This window comes from Pan troglodytes, chromosome 1, assembly GCF_028858775.2.
Source record: "Pan troglodytes isolate AG18354 chromosome 1, NHGRI_mPanTro3-v2.0_pri, whole genome shotgun sequence".
Lineage (NCBI taxonomy): Eukaryota > Metazoa > Chordata > Mammalia > Primates > Hominidae > Pan > Pan troglodytes.
In genome coordinates, this window is record NC_072398.2 from 147060721 (window position 1) to 147073889 (window position 13169).

The 13169-nt window shown below is 39.4% G+C and overlaps 1 protein-coding gene across 2 annotated transcripts in view; it reads left to right on the forward strand.

Moving 5' to 3' along the window:
• Positions 1 to 1272: 1272 nt before the first annotated feature.
• Positions 1273 to 13169, forward strand: part of TTLL7 (tubulin tyrosine ligase like 7) — a 134108-nt gene continuing 122211 nt past the window's right edge. For both annotated transcript variants that reach the window (XR_010153431.1, XM_016921418.4), the window contains exon 1: positions 1273 to 1490. The gene's annotated coding sequence lies outside the window, so the exon portion shown is untranslated. The remainder of the gene's footprint in view (positions 1491 to 13169) is intronic.

Consider the following 13169-nt stretch of genomic DNA (forward strand, 5'->3'; position numbering starts at 1 on the left):
AGCACGACAAACCCTGAGCCCAGTTTCTCACCAGTGTCCTTTATGAGAAGATGCCCTCACTGAGCAGATCAGTTCCCAATGCTGGCAAGGCTGTATGGAGGTCTATTGCAGGTTACCAATCTCACAGGAGTTTTTAGAAGAATAAATGAAGAAATGAAAATGAGACTATTCTCAGCACAGTGGTCTATAGAAAGTGCTGAATTTATGTTGATTTACTCAACGAAGGACAAAACTTTCAATTGTGAAATTTTATATTTTTTGGGATGCACTTGGAGGGCCTTTTTTTTTCCTACCTTTAATCACATTTTATAGGTAGTTGCCAATTCTGTTCTATCTTTTCTTTTTTTCTACAGGGAAAACTGTACACTTGTCCTGATCTTCACCATGCTCTGAAATGAACCTGTGTGAACCCAGCGTGACAGAAGCAGGGACCACAAAAGTCTAAGGAATTCATGTGTTAGGACTTCTTCCAGTTCTATACAATTCATTTTATGAGAAGACATGATTGCCTTCCCGTTTTCAAGACACGCAACTCTAAAATGGTGAACAACGAACCTCAAATATTCTTTAATTTCTGCAACAATCTTCTGTAAATCTTTATCTCGAAATGGCTTCCTAAATCTACATTTTTTTACAACTGCCATGGTTCAACATTTGCTTAGCAGGAACTCTAGGTCAGAGCTGTCCCTCAGCATCTACGGGATGGGGCCCCACCTGATTTTATTTCCTAACTTTCCAGCTGGCCTCAGATACCCGTTTATTCTTTGCTTCACAAAGATGCTTAGATAAAAGATCTGAAGACTCTCTTCAAAGATTCAAAAAGCTCCACTGTTTTGTGGGAAGATGTCTGTGGTCAGACAGGCAGGTGGATCGGGCGCCTAGGGCCCGGAGGTAGAAGGAGGTGGCCGGAGGCGCTCAGGCCAGCGCCTCTCGCATCTCTGAGGAGGGGCGCCGCCCAGGCGCTCGCGTTGCTAAGTCCTCTGTTTGCCGCGTTCTAAAGGAGCCCCGAGCGGGACCAAGGCAAACGGGGGGGTGTGTGTGTGGCGCGGGAAAGCTCGAGCAGTGTCTTCAGTAAACCCCCAGAAGAGGCAGCGGCCCCTCCGTTGATCCCTCCTGTCCCCAGGACCTCCTGACTCCGAGGGGGCAGAGGATTCCCCGAGTCCTTGGTTCCTCCCAACCGTCGCCGGCCCCCGGCGCCCGCGCCTCTCGGCACGTCGTGCACCCCCGGCCGCAGCAGGCGAATGGTCTGGCCCGTCGGTAGCCGCCACCCGCTTGGGCAGCGACAGCTGTTCCAGGCGCTCCGCGTCGAGCACCGGAGTCCCAAGCCGTGGCTGCCACGGGCGGTGGGCGGGCGGAGGAGAGCACCGGACCACCAGTGCAGGCTGCCGAGTCGGGGCGGCCGCCCACGGGGAAGCTGCGAGGAGCGGGAGCACCTGGGGGACCGCTTGCAGCGGGGACGCGAGGACCCGGGCTGGGCTTTCCTCACCCGGGTGAGTACCTGCTGCCGCCATCCTCCCCCGACCCCCTTCCATGTCCCCACGTCCCCAAAGGCTCCGCCCTGGCCCTCTTTCCGGGCCCCCATCCCCGGACTGTCACTGCTCTGGGGACACCGTCCCCGCTGGGAGCCGCGGAACGGGGAGCTGCTGCGTTCGTGCAAATGATTCAGCACCATTCGTGCCCTGAGAGGTTTGGGCAGAATGGGGGAGGGAGAGGGCGGAGGGGACGGGGTCAGTTGCTGTGATCTCAGCTCAGTTTTTAGGCTCCAGATGGGAGACTCGGGCGGGCGGGGTCGGGTTGGGTGAACGAGGAGGCTCCCTGCTGGTTTATTCTGTAATTCCGTCGTTTTCCCACATCGTGGTATAAGCCTCCGCGAGTATGCGGGGCATTCTTGAAAGTGTGTCAAAATGCCCTTTTCGCACATGCGAGTGAAGTCTAGGGCCCTTGTAGATACCTCTCACTTTCTCCACATCTTGCTCTGTTGGATGCCTGACTCATGCCATCATCCACTTATATCACATCGCAGCGTTCCCTCGACTGATGTAAAAGATACCCTATGAAAGTTGCCTTGTATTCTGGGTGGGTTTGATTGATCCTGGCATAGAAAGAAAAGATTTAGGAGAGGTAGGAAATAATACCTTCATAGCCTAGGCACTTACTTTTATATATCGTATTTTATTAAATCATCATAATCCAGAACCAAATGTGGAAACTGAGGAGCAGGGAAGTTAAATTACATTCTCAAGGTCACAGAACAGGAATTCGAATATAGGTTTTCCTGACTCTATAGTCCATGGATTTTCCACTGTATTAATGGAGTGTGTCCAAGTGTACATATATATGCTCTATTAGATATTAAACATAGAATTAATTAATTGAGGAGTAATCTCAAACAACAGCAACAACAACCTGTAAACTTTCTGCATAAGGAATTATTGCTCCTTCAATATGAAAGAAAGATGCTTTGAATCATGTGAAAAATAATCTATTTTCTTAGAAAGCATATGGCAAAAAATATGTGAACAACACTACATAGGAGAGTGAGGTCATAACAGGAGATGTTCAGCACATTTTTGGCAGTGATATTTGGTGGATGCTCAAGTGTTGGAGAAGTCGATTAAAAACGTAAGAAGAACTCTGGAAATCTTTTTCTGTCTTAAATGTTAGGGAGACATTTACAGTAATAATAGTTACTTAGTTCATGAGGTGTGCGACTGAACTGCACCCCACAATAGGGTGACAGGTGAACCCATACTAAGATAATGTTACTTGATTCATTACAACTCTGTGATATTGCATAACAGGTGATAACTCCATTTTACAGACGAAGGAACAAAATTCAGAGAAGGTTTAAGACCACTCAGTAAGCCATGGAATTTGGACAAGCCTTGACTCTTAGTCAGTTTAGAAATATGAGTGTTGTAGTAAAATGTAGTTCTTATATAGTGGGAAACTGAATTAGTTTGTTGTTACCCTGCCGTTAAGAGTCAACAATTATATTGACCTTCTATGCTCCTTCTGTAAAAATAATGGATGCTAGGTCTTTCTTCGCCCGTTGATGGGTCCTTTGACTTGCTTTCATTAGCGACTTACAGATTTTTTCTTAAGAAATGCATCTCTTGTTTATGTCTCAAGAGGCAGGTTGCTATAGTACAGATGCTCATTATCTCTAAATACTCACATAGTATTGATGGTAGGCAGGAACAGAGTCATCTTAGTATGTCATTTCTAAAGTATTGAACCATTTGCATTGGAAAATTCTTTTTCAAGTTAACGGGGGTATTGATAAAGTCCACTGCCTAAATAAGGACATAAAATGGAGGCACAAATTTATATTTGTTGTTCAAACAAGAGTATGAGAAGTGGGGTCTTGTGAAGAGTCTTGAGTTTGATTCCTAAAAGTCATTTCATTTTGTTCTTTACATGGCTATAACCTATATCCTGAACCCTGGCAAGGCATCTTGTAATCCAATCTGTTTAATCCTAAGGGGGACAGCAGAACTGGCATGAATGAATAAGCAAAAATACAATACCACTGCTATTAAAAAAAAAAAGGAAAGTGCATGTCCTGGTGATGGATGGTCAGCAGCAACATTTTAAAACAGAGACAGCACATTTTACTTAGATGACATCACTGAGAGTATGAATATAATACCAACTTGGCTTTAGAACTGCTCTCTCTCCTCTGTTTGTCCAATGACTGCAGTCTGCAAACCATCTAAATTCCCCACTTCAAGGAACTTAAAGTCTAGCAGGGGAAATTTTACTTACACGTGAGTAATTAACAAATAACTTAGAATTGGCTTAATACCAGAAAAGGGTGGTGCAGACCTACTGCTATAGCGGTACCTTAAGAGAAAAGAGAAATAGTAGAGCCTTGGATGATCAGAGGATCAGGAAAGTCTTCATGGGTTGAAGTGAATTAAATCAGTCTCAGAGACTGGAAGGATTCTGATAGGCAAAGAGAATGCCACATAAAGGTTCAGCTAAGAAGTGCTCATCTACTGTTTGGATACATGGTGAAAGATCATGAAGAAACTTGAATGTCAGACAGTGAGATCTGTTTCTGATCTGTTAATCATTTCTCTTTCTTACATTCTCCATATCCGTTGCCCTGAGTCCCCTTCCAGGAAATGGTCTGTTTCCTGGGTACTAAAAGGATTGTCAACTAAACTGAGAAAAAGTTTTCTGTGCAAGTACAATTTTTCCTCTTCCAAAGGAATTTGCCTTTTAGCTCCGGCCCCCATTAGAGAATTATGAACAATTTGGAAAGTTTAAGAATATAAAAAGGAAAAAAACACCCTCATAATTTGACCAACTAAAGACAATCACTATTCATTTTTGACATGTTTCTTTCCACTTTTTTCATGCGTAGTTTTAATTATGGTATCTATATTACTTTGATATTATTTTTAAATGTAAAATTCTATAACTTTAGTTTTCATTTAATTACAACTGGCTTAATACTAGGTTTAAAATGCCTAATAGCAGGCTTAAAAATGACTACATAATTTTCCATTTGGTAGATGTATTATCATTGCCTAATTGTTCCTCATTGTCACTATTGATGACATCATAATAAACAATTATTGATGATAATAATAGCACTGTGATGAACATCTTTGTGCGTATGCTTTTTTTTGTATTTTGAATATTAGTTTCTTTGCATAGAGTCTCAGAAATAAAATTTCTGGGTTAAAGGGTATGAGGTCTTGAAGTTGCACTATTTTAAGCAAGTTTTGAAACTACTGAGTTCTTATATTAGGCCATTCTTGCATTGCTATAAATAAATACCTGAAACTAGGTAATTTATAAGAAAAGAGGTGTAATTGGCTCACAGTTCTGCAGGCTGTACTGGAAGCATGGCAGCATCTGCTTCTGGGGAGGCCTTAGGAAGCGTCCAATCATGTTGAAGGGGAAGGGGGAGCAGGCACGTCACATAGCAGAAAGCAGGAGCAAGAGAGAGAGGAGGGGGTGGTGCCACACACTTTAAGTGACCAGATCTTGCGAGAACTCAGAGTGAGCGCTCACTTACCGCCAAAGGGATGCATTAAGCCATTCATGATGGATATGTCCCCAGGATTCAAATATTTCCCACCCCCACCTCCAACACTGGGGAATAAAATTCAACATGAGATTTGGATAGGGACCCATATCCAAACTGTATCAATTCCCAGTGTTCAATTTGGAATACTTACATGTTGATTATAGAATATTTGCATATTAATAATTCATAACACCCAATCTTGTCTGTGGCTCCTCAGATTATAGTCTTTCAAGCAACTTCTTTTGATTAGACTAAAGACTGATTAAATCATGGAGACTGGGAGAAAGGCAGGCAGTTGGTGTTACTGAGGAGAGAAGATACTAAGTTGGAGAACAGGCTTGGTGAGAGTGAGTAAGAGTTGATAGTCAGAGAAGGAGAATATGTGATAGACTACTTTCTGGTTCCAGTGTTGTATTTGTGGACTTCAGCTGTAAACCTCTGCATTCCCTCACCCACAACACACATATCTATCTCCTTCAAATTTCAGTTTATTTTATCCTCTTATATCAGATTCCCAGGTCTCCAGCTTCAGGGTCCTGATATTGCAAGGCACAGCTGTGAGCTCACTTTTGCACTCTAATTTGGGGAATTCACAAAGGTGAGAGCAGGAATTTGGGACCTCTGCTTAGGTCTGAGCAGAAGTCCTGGGCACAAGGTATAAGGTGTAAGGGAGGGACAGTTGACAGACATTAAAGACCTCTCCTGCCTCCCCTGTACATTTGCCAGAGATGACCTTTGAGAACAGTGATAGTCAGATGCATAAAGTTCCCAACATCTCTTCTCAGCATTCAGATGCTCCCCCTCCCCTTGTTCCCAGTGTCCTTCCACCAGAGGAAATTCCCCTCATGGAGGAGAGAGACTGTGCTTCAGTTTCCTCTATTCATTGTAGGGATACTTGGCACTACCTTCTTGCAATGAGAAGGGCAGGGGCCCAGTGTTGGACGGGTACTTTGGGCTCCTGACTTGCTCCTCCAGGTTCTCACCTGAGCTTCCTCACTGTCCTACCTCCACTCTCTTTCAAGGCTGGGAATCCATTGAGGTAGGCAGGCCATTAAGTGTCTGTGAGAGCCAGTGGAAGCAGAGCCAAGGCAGATGAATGTGCCTGAGGGCACAACTAGGGAGCAGAGAGGCAGGTTCTTATACTATGCCATCAGTCTTGAGAGACTTGAAACAATGAAAACAAAAGCATCACATTATAAACCAAAAAGAGGATTCCCACCCCACTTTTCAGGTCCTGAAAGAGGATTTCTGATAGAAGCTGGACATTAACATAGGCAGAGTATTTTAGGCAGAATTTGTCCTGTGCTTAGTTGAAACCTATTATTGAAAAGTTTGTAAGCTCTTAGAAGGTGGTAAGTCTATCTCCATTTCTCTCAGGCATTATCTGTCAAAGTTGAAGTGAGCTTAGCAAATATTTTTCCTGGAGTTAAGTTAAAGTAGAAAAATTAAACTTAAATAAGCTTGAGTATTCTCCACTAATCTTTATTTCTGTTATTTCCTATTTGACATTTATCTGTTAACACACTTCTGTCCATAGTACACACAGTAGTTGACAGAGCCAAGATATTGGAATTGTTTTGGCTCTGGGACGGTGAGTGATAAGTAAATTTTCCCCCTTTCTCTTTCACCTTTTATTTGCAAGCAACTAGTTGGCTTATGTTTCCTTTGAAGGTGTAGAGTTAAGTACTCCAGCATTCACTGGGTCTTCTCTGTGGCTGACCCAAAGGTCTCTGATCCTTTCTTTTGAAATTGGTGAGATTGTTGGTCCACTGGGCATATTGAACAATCCACATTGTTTGCTCTTTCTAAATTGTGCTGTAGCACCTGAGCTTTCTAACTTTGTGTTATTTTTGTCTTTCTGCTTAGTTATGTGTAATGGAACAGTATATTTGACAAAGGATTATTTAGAAAATTTTCATCTCTCTTACCCCCTATTTTGCAGAGTGTGAGCTGGCGCCATGTCTAATTCAACAGTATGGCAGTAGCTGTTTTTATAAACATTTTCCTCCCTCTTCCATTAGTGTATATGTAGTGAAGTTGACTTTTTAAAGTAAATTGAGCATTTTTAGATTTGGAAGGTGGCTCAGCAGTAATCTAGGCAACAGCTTCAAGATCATTTCAATGCTATTTGTTGGATTGGAATTTTCAGGATGCTTAGATATACCTCTCATGTAAGGTAGGACTATTTTTGTTTTGTAAGTGAAATGACTCCACTTAAACTTTATTGTGTAAAATCTTCTTTAATTGATGTGGTCTTAACACTATGTCATAATGTAAAGTGTTGGTAGAAAAAGTTAGCATCTTTGGGTTTAATTTGAATTATTGCATTTGATGGGAAAATTTTCATGAGTATTTTGTCATTACTATTATTTAAAAATCTATTTTTTCAAAGTACTTAACAAATAAAATCTACGACCATGTGTGATATTCATAATGATTGCTGAAAAATCAGGACAGTAATTTTAGCACACATCTTAGTCTATATTTAGAACCAGTCAGTCTGCAGTTAACTAACAAATACATGCTAGTTGTTTTATGGAGAGAAAAGCTAGAAACTAAACATTTCCAAAAAAAAAAAAAAAAAGAACCTGAATACTTTCTATAACCAGTTTAATATTTATGAAACCAGATGGGGGCATTTTCATTTATGTTTAGGTTTGATCACATCCAAGATGATAATTTTTTTTAGCATCTCTTAAATCTAGAATTTTAAAGATTAGCAGATATTATTTCCACCATTTTTACAATGTGAAAAATGGAGCTAGAGAGAAAAAGCAAGGCAGAATTAGCATGCAGAAGCATAATGAGATTTGAAATTGGTCTATAGCTGCCTGTTTTAGATACTAATTTTGACAGTAGATGCTAGTATTTGCTGTCATATGTAAATAAGAGGACAACCTTTATTGGTTTATTAGTCCTTTTGTTTTTTTTTCTTTAGAGTATTTGAGGAAAAAGTATCTTCTCAAGTTAACTGAATTTTTTTAGAACTAATCTGTGATGCCTATTTCCAGTTTACATCAGCTTCCCCCTTAGTTAGTACATATACTTTTCAACCCATTATTTTTTTGGAAAATATAAACAAGTTGTTTCTGGAACTTGCCACAATAATGATAGGGAAATAGACAAATAGTAAGGAAAATTTGAAAGGGAGGGATCAGTGCTTCTCAAAATTAAGTGAGCTGTATATATATATGTGCAAAAAGCCTTGTCAAAAATCAGTGCCAAATGAGCATTTTTGGCAGAAAGAAACATTTACTGCTACATATGTTATGGGGTTGACATTTCAGAATAAGAGGCATTTTCTTTTTTAAACATTTATCTTGAGTATATAATATGCATCAAGACCTATTTTCATCCTTGACTTAGGATTAAAAGTGAATATGGTTTTTCATTCTAGTAGGGCATATACTTCCATATTGTGCTTAAGAGTGTATCTGTGAATTTCGTTTTTAGAACCTACAAGGACTTAGAATAATATAAACATAGGATGTGTGAAGGTCCTCAAGTGTAGCTTCTACTGGGAATAAAATTAAGCAAATACACTCAGCAATATCTATAAATAGAGTGATTTAGATCTCCAAGTAAAATTACCTGATAATATAGTTCAAGAGTGTGAAAATCTTAGTATTTATATAATTATTTGGGTGATTGTAGGCATTCCACAAAGGCAAATTTTTCTTCCAGTGAATATTTTGTAGCATTATTTTTAATATATATATTTTTTCTTTTTTTGAGACAAGGTCTCCCTCTGTCACCTAGGCTGGAGTGCAGTGGTGTGATAATGGTTCACTGCAGCCTTAAATTCCTGGGCTCAAGCGATCCTCCCACCTCAGCCCCCTGAGTAGCTGGGACTACAGGTGTACCACCGTGCCCAACTAATTTTTATATTTTTCGTAAAGACAGGGTTTTGCCATATTGCCCAAGCTGGTCTCAAACTCCTGAGCTCAAGTGGTCCACCAGCCTTAGCATCCCAAAATGCAGGGATTACAGGTGTGAACCACCATGCCTGGCTGTATAATTTTTTTTACTGTGATAAAAACATCTTAAACATTTTTAAATGTACAGTGCAGAGGTATACAGTTCACATTATTGTGAAACGACCTTCAGAACTTTTTCATCTTGTAAACCTCAAACTCTATACTCATTAAACAACTCTGCTTTTCACCCACCTCCCCCTAGCTTCACCCTCTGCCCCTGGTAACCACTATTCTACTTTATGTTTCTATGAATTTGACCACTTTAGATACCTCATACAAGCGGAATCATACATACTTGTCTTTTGTAACTGGCTTATTTCACTTAATATAATGTCCTCCAAGTTCATCCATGTTGTAGGATATGTCAGAATTTCCTTAGTTTTTAAAGCTGAATACTATTCCGTTATAAGTATGTACCACATTTGTTTATCCATTCATCATCCATGGACAGTTGTGTTGCTTCCACCTGTTGGCTGTTGTGAACACTGCTTCTATGAACATGGGCATGCAAATACCTCTTCAAGACTGTGCTGTTAATTTTTTTCAGATTATACCCTGAAGTGAAATTGCTGGAGTATATGGTAGTTCTATTTTTAATTTTTGAGGAACCTCCATATTGTTTTCCATAGGAGTTGCACCATTTTACTATCACACCAACAGTGCACAGGTGTTGCAATTTCTCCTCAACCTTGCCACTTATTTTGTGATATTTTGATTGTAGCTGTCTTAATGGGTGCAGTATGATATTTGTTACAGATTTGATTTGTATTTCTCTTATGATTAGTAACATTGGACATCTTTTCATTTGCTTATTGGTCATTTGTATATCCTCTTTCTATTCAAGGCATTAGCCCATTTTTAAATAGGGTTATTGGAAGTCCTAGCCAGAGCAATCAGGCAAGAGAAAGAAATAAAAGGCATCCAAATAAGAAGTCAAATCATCTCTCCTTATTGATACGATCCAATACCTAGAAAACCCTAAAGACTCTGCCAAAAAGCCCCTGGAACTTATAAACAGCTGTTATACAGTTTCAGGATAAAAGACCAATGCACAAAAACCAGTAACATTTCTATACACCAATAGCATTCAAGCTAAGAGCCAAATCAAGAATGCAATCCCACTTACAGTAGCCACAAAAAAAATCCCCAACATCAATAATAACAACAACAACCAAAGCCTAAGAATACATCTAATCAAGGAGGTGAAAGATCTCTGCAAGGACAACTACAAGACACTGCTGAAAGAAATCAGAGAGTATGAAAAAAACATTCCATGCTCATGGATTGGAATAATCAATATTGTTAAAATGGCCATACTGCCCAAAGCAGTCTACAGATTCAGTGCTATACTTATCAAGCTACCAAAGTCATTTTTCACAGAACTAAAAAAACAAAACAAAACAAAAACTATTTGAAAATTCATAGGGAACCAAAAAAGACCCTGCATAGCTAAAGCAATCCTAAGCAAAAAGAACAAAGCTGGAGGCATCACAATACCTGACTTCAAACTATACACTGTAAGGCTGTAGTAAACAAAATAGCCATAGTACTGGTACAAAAACAGACACATAGACCAGTGAAATAGAATAGAGAATCCAGAAATAAAGCCACATGGTTAACAAAGTTGACAAAACTAATATGGAAAAGACTTCCTGTTTCCCTGTTCAATAAAAGATACTGGGATAACTGGCTAGCCATATGCAGAAAAATGAAACTGGACACCTACCCCTCACCGTGTAGAAAAACTAGCTCTTTTAAAGATTTAAATATAAGTCCTCAAACTATAAAAATCCTATAAGAAAACCTAGGAAATACCCTTCCCAACATTGCCTTGATGAAGAATTTATGGCTAAGTCCCCAAAAGCAATTGCAGCAAAAACATTTATAGGTGGGACCTAGCCAAAGTAAAGAGCTTCTGTACGGCAAAATAAACTATCAGCAGAGTAAACAGACAACCTACAGAATGGGAGAAAATGCCTGCAAACTATGTATCTGACAAAGGTCTAATATCCAGAATCTAAAGAACTTAAACCGTTGAACAAACAAAAAACAACACCATTAAAAAGTGGGCAAAAGGCCAGGCGTGGTGGCTCATGCCTGTAATCCCAGCACTTTGGAGGGCTGAGGAGGGCGGATCACAAGGTCAGGAGACTGAGACCATCCTGGCCAACATGGTGAAACCCCATCTCTACTAAAAATACAAAAATTAGCTGGGCGTGGTGGGTGCACGCCTCTAGTTCCAGCTACTTGGGAGGCTGAGGCAGGAGAATAGCTTGAATCCGGGAGACGGAGATTGCAGTGAGCTGAGATCGTGCCACCGCACCCCAGCTTGGAGACAGAGCGAGACTCCATCTTAAAAAAAAAAAGGTGGCCAAAGACACGACAGACACTTCTCAAAAGAAGATGGACAACTGGCTAACAAATATGACAAAGTGCTCAACATCACTAATCACCAGAGACATGCAAATCAAAACCACAATGAGATACCATCTCGCATCAGTCAGAATGGCAACTAACGAAAAGTCAAAAACCAACAGATGCCAGCAAGGCTGCAGAGAAAAGAGAACGCTTATACACTACTGGTGAGAATGTAAATTAGTTCAGTCACTGTGGAAAGCAGTTCAGAGATTTCTCAAATAACTTAAAACAGAACTACTATTCGACCCAGCAATCCCATTACTGGATATATATCCAAAAGAAAATAAGTTGTTCTACCAAAAAGATGCATGTACTTGTATAATATGTTCATTGCAGCACTATTCACAATAGCAAAGACGTGAAATCAACCGAGGTGCCATCAGCGGTGGATTGGATAAATAAAATGTGGTACATATACACCATAGAATGCTACGCAGCCATAAAAAGAATGAGATATCTTTTGCAGCAACATGGATGCAGCTGGAGGCCATTATCTTAAGCAAATTAACACAGGAACAGGTAACCAAATACTGCATGTTCTCACTTATAAGTGGCAGCTAAACATTGGGTACTCATGGACGTAAAGATGACAACAATAGACTCTGGGGATTACTATAGGGAGGTAGGAGGGTGAAGAATGTGGGCTGAAAAACTACCGATTGGGTACTATGCTCACTACCTGTGTGATGGAATCAATTATACCCCAAACCTCAGCATCATGCGATATACTCAGGTGACAAACCTGTACATGTACCCCCTGAATCTAAAATAAAAGTTGAAATTATAGAATAAATAAACAAATAGGGTTATTTGATTTTTTCTTGTTGAGTTGTAGTTCTTTATATGTTCTAGGTATCAACTCCTTGTCAGATAATATGTTTTGCAAACATTTTCTCATTTTGTACATTGCCTTTTCACTCTGTTGATTGTGTCCCTTGGTGCACAAAAAGTTTAAAGTTGATTTAGACCCATTTGTTTATTTTTGCTTTTGTTGCTTGTGTAGCATTTGTTGTTATTAGCAGTTTTAAAAAAAATTGTTAGAATTGTTTCAAATTGCTGTTTACTGATTCCTTTCCTCCTTAAAGTCCACAGTAGTATTCTTGAGACTATGTAATGATGATACATGCCATAATTATTTTACAAATTGAAATTAATTTCAATGGAATTTGTCTCTGTGGAAGAGCCACTTTAAAAAAATCTATCTAATGTAGAATTTTGTTGTTGTAACTTAACCAAATGTTAATAGAAATTGTGTTAAACCTATACGTTGATTTAGGGAGAATTGCCATCATCACTGCGTTGCTTCTTTCAATCCATGGACATGGCATGTCCCCAGGTGTTTAAGTCTTCATTGATTTCTTTCATCAGGATTTTATATTTTTTTAATTTTTTTTGTTTTTTCTTTCTTTTTTTTCCATGTAAACCTTCCTGCACAAATTATAATTTTAATTATATAAATCTTGCACATGTTATCTTAGATTTATACCTATGTTTTAAATTTTCCTTGGAAAATTATACCTATGTTTTAAATTTTCTTTGGAAAATTATGCCTACGTTTTAAATTTTCATTTCCATTTCTTCATTGTCAAGATATAGAAATGCAATTGATTTTTGTGTGTTGATCTTGTGTTCTTCACTTTGAGGGTTTTTTTTAAATGTAGACAATCGTGTCATCAGAAAATAGAGACAGTTTTATTTCTTTCCAATCCATATGTCTTCATTTTTCTTGC